This window comes from Bubalus bubalis, chromosome X, assembly GCF_019923935.1.
Source record: "Bubalus bubalis isolate 160015118507 breed Murrah chromosome X, NDDB_SH_1, whole genome shotgun sequence".
Classification (NCBI taxonomy): Eukaryota; Metazoa; Chordata; class Mammalia; order Artiodactyla; family Bovidae; genus Bubalus; species Bubalus bubalis.
Genome location: NC_059181.1, coordinates 36,213,812 through 36,217,673, shown reverse-complemented (window position 1 = coordinate 36,217,673; position 3,862 = coordinate 36,213,812). Strand labels below are relative to the sequence as shown.

Here is a 3,862-nt window from a genome sequence, read left to right as displayed (position 1 = left end):
GAAAGCTGAGCACCAAAGAATTGATGCTTTTGAACTGTGGTGTTGGAGAAGACTCTTGAGAGTCCCTTGGACTGCAAGGAGATCCAACCAGTCCATCCTAAAGGAGATCAGTCCTGGGTGTTCATTGGAAGGACTGATGCTGAAGCTGAAACTCCAGTACTTTGGCCACCTCATGTGAAGAGCTGACTCATTGGAAAAGACCCTGATGCTGGGAGGGATTGGGGGCAGGAGGAGAAGGGGACGACAGAGGATGAGATGGCTGGATAGCATCACTGACTCGATGGACATGAGTTTGAGTGAACTCCGGGAGTTGGTGATGGACAGGGAGGCCTGGTGTGCTGTGATTCATGGGGTTGCAAAGAGTCGGACACGATTGAGCGACTGAACTGAACTGAACTGAAGGGATGATTACAATGGTCCTAAAGTAAGTGGTTGCCCCAAGTAGCTATCAAGAATGAAATGACAGGGACTTCCCAGGTGGTCCTGTGGCTAAGACTCTGCACTCCCAATGCAGGGGGCTGGGGTTCGATCCCTGGTCAAGGACTATCCCACATGCTGCAACTAAGAGTTCATATGCTCCAACTAAAGATCTGAGTGCCACAACCAAGACCCTGCACAGGCAACATAAAAAAAAAAAAGGAATGAAATAACAAAGGTTCAAGCCCTATTTTCCGAAAATTAGAGCTACTTGTGCTCCCTGTGTCATTCACAAACTCTTTTCTTTCTTAAGTGTACAAGAAACACTACTAAGCTTTGACAGGAGGCTTTTGATGCCCAGAGGAGCCTCATGCACAGTACAGATCTTTGTAAAACAGAGAGAAACTCTCTGACATCCTACATATTCCAAGGGGAGCCCTAGTCCCTGTCACGGAAAATCTGGAAGAACACCTGTACAATCTTTATTAGTGTCAATGTGTTCAGAAAGAATCAGAACAGAGCTGCATGAACATAAGTCATTGAACATATGCAATTCCATTTGTTCACCTCATCCCTCCTAAAAGACTGTTTCGATGGATATTTAAACTCTCATTTTGTTAACTGAGGTCTATACTAATTGCCCAAGACTCATTTCCCAGTAGCACCGTGTTGCTACATTCCATTATCGCAAAGTTTAACTGAATTATTAAAAGAACACTCTAAGTTTGTTTCTGAAAAATAAATAAATAATTGGGGAAGAGGGAGAGAATTCCCTGTGATGATAGCACACACTGCTATACATTCCATTTGTTAGACTCCAAATCCCATGCTTACAGTCTCTATACCACCAACCCCTGAAAATAGGCAGCTTTCAAGGAATACAGCTCCAGATCCTGGACCATCTGAAAGGAGCCATTGTACGTCCCTGTAACAATTCTCTAATGCTAGAGCTAAGGGCTTCTCAAGTGGCTCAGTGGTAAAGAATCCACCTGCCAATGCAGGAGGCTCAGGTCCAAACCCTGGGTCAGGAAGATCCCCTGGAGGAGGAAATGGCAAACCACTCCAGTATTCTTGCCTGGAAAATTGCATGAGCAGAGGATCCTGGTGGGCTATAGTACATGGGGTTGCAAGGAGTCAGACATGACTGAGTACTCATGCTGCCTTAGCTAGCGTTAAGGCAGAAACAAGTGGTGTCTCTACAAAGGACAATTTCAACCCCTTGGAAGCAGTTCTTGCTGGAAGCAGCCCTTGTAGAAAGTAGAATTGCACATGAAGAGATGGCATTTTTTTTTCTCATCTGGTGAGGTCCCTAACACTCATTTCCCTAACATAGAAGTGAGTGAACACTCAGGTGCTGAATAAAGGGACACAAGATTCCATACAGAGCTGAAAAGAACTGAGGTGGGGTAGTGAACTCAAATCATGTGATGCCATGGCCCCACTCACCTGTTGACACAACAAATGAGATTGTAGGTCCTAAAGAGACAAACTGTGAGACAAACTGTGAGGCTGGAGAAGACTCCTGAGAGTCCCTTGGACTGCAAGGAGATCCATCCAGTCAATCCTAAAGGAAATCAACCCTGAATATTTACAGGAAGGACTGATGCTGAAGCTCCAATGCTTTGGCCACCTGATTCGAAGAGCTGACTCATTGGAAAAGACCCTGATACTGGGAAAGATTGAAGGCAGGAGAAGGGGATAACAGAGGATGAGATGGTTGGATGGAATCACTGACTCAATTGACATGAGTTTGAGCAAGCTCTGAGAGATGATGAGGGACCAGGAAGCCTAGCATGCTGCAGTCCATGGCGTCACAAAGAGTTGGACACGACTGAGCGACTGAACTACAACAAAAAAGAAAGAAAGAGACAAGAGTAGAGCCATTTTGGAAAAGGACCAGGGAAGGGCCTTGGCAAAACAGGTTGTGTAAGCTAAAGAACAAAGGCCCTGGGCGTCTGAGTCCCAGAAACAAAAACCCAGCTGACAGGAGAAAAAAAAAAAAAAAAAAAATCTCTGTTACACTAAGGAGTATACCCTGCTGCCAGAAGACAAGAAGCTCAACTATAAATTTTAACCGTATCAGTTTCTGGGTTATCTTGCAGAAAATTATCATTCATTTCTTTCCCCTCACAGAAGTACTCCCTATAGAGTCACCTATTGCTGATCAAAGAAGCTTGACAATTTCTAGAAATTATCAGTGATCATGAGACAAGCCCTCCCTTTTGTCATAAAAGCAACTTGTCCCTTCTACTCGGGGAGCTGGCTCTTTTCCTTCTCCCTTGTGCACAAGCTGTCTCTTCTAATAAAAAGCTTTGCTTGCCTAAGGGTCATGTAGAAGCGATATTCATTTCCATGGTCTTACTGTCCAAGAAGAATCTGGAAAGGGCCTGGTATCTCCAACAGGCATAGGGAAAGCTCAGAAAATATGGGAGGAAGGGGAGGAGAAAGCTACAATTTCACTTACATATTTCCTCATCAGAACTTCATCTTGACTTCTGGGATTCCCATGCTATAGCTCCAAGAATATCTCTCATCAGAGGGGGGCAACCCAAAGCCGCCAAGGACAATGGATGAAGGCACTTGAGAATGTGACCATATTTGGAAATAGGGTCTTTGCTGACATTCAAGTGAAGGTGGGTCATCAAAGTGGGCCCTAATCCAATATGATTGTGTCCTTAAAAAAAAAAAAGAAAGAAACACATAATTGAACAGAGATAAACACAGAAAAAGGAAGAACATCATGTAAACATTAAGGGAGAGGTTAGGGTCATGGATCTACCAGTTAAGGAATGCCAAAGACTGTCAGCAAACCAACAGAAGCAAGAAGACAGGCATAAGATGGCTTTGTCCTCACAGCCCCCAGAAGGAACCTTGCTAACACCTTGATCTTGGGCTTAAAGCTTCCAGAATTGTGAGAAAATAAACATTTGTTGTTTAAGCCACACAGTTTTATACTTTGTTACAGCAGGTATAAGAAAGGAATACAATGATCACAACTAGGATTGCCCATGCTCCCTTGGTCAGCCCATACACTAACACGGGAACGATACAGACAAGATTAGCATGGCCCTGTGCAAGGATGACACACAAATTCAGGGAGTGTTCTATATTTTGGAGAATGAGCTGGAAGATTAGGTTTGATATACATACACTCTCTCTCTTAAGTCACTTCAGTCATGTCCGACTCTGTGCGACCCCATAGACGACAGCCCACCAGGCTCCCCCATCCCTGGGATTCTCTAGGCAAGAACACTGGAGTGGGTTGCCATTTCCTTCTCCAATGCATAAAAATGAAAAGTGAAAGTGAAGTCGCTCAGTCATGTTCGACCCTCAGCGACCCCATGGACCACAGCCCACCAGGCTCCTCTGTCCATGGGATTTTCCAGGCAAGAGTACTGGAGTGGGGTGCCATTGCCTTCTCAGATACATACACTATCATGTGTAA

The 3,862-nt window shown here is 44.6% G+C and overlaps 1 non-coding gene across 1 annotated transcript; it reads left to right on the top strand.

Moving 5' to 3' along the window:
• Window positions 1-3,425: 3,425 nt before the first annotated feature.
• Window positions 3,426-3,531, top strand: LOC112582387. The gene has a single exon (XR_003106926.1). It is a non-coding gene; the product is annotated as a U6 spliceosomal RNA (small nuclear RNA).
• The last annotated feature ends 331 nt before the right edge of the window (window positions 3,532-3,862 follow it).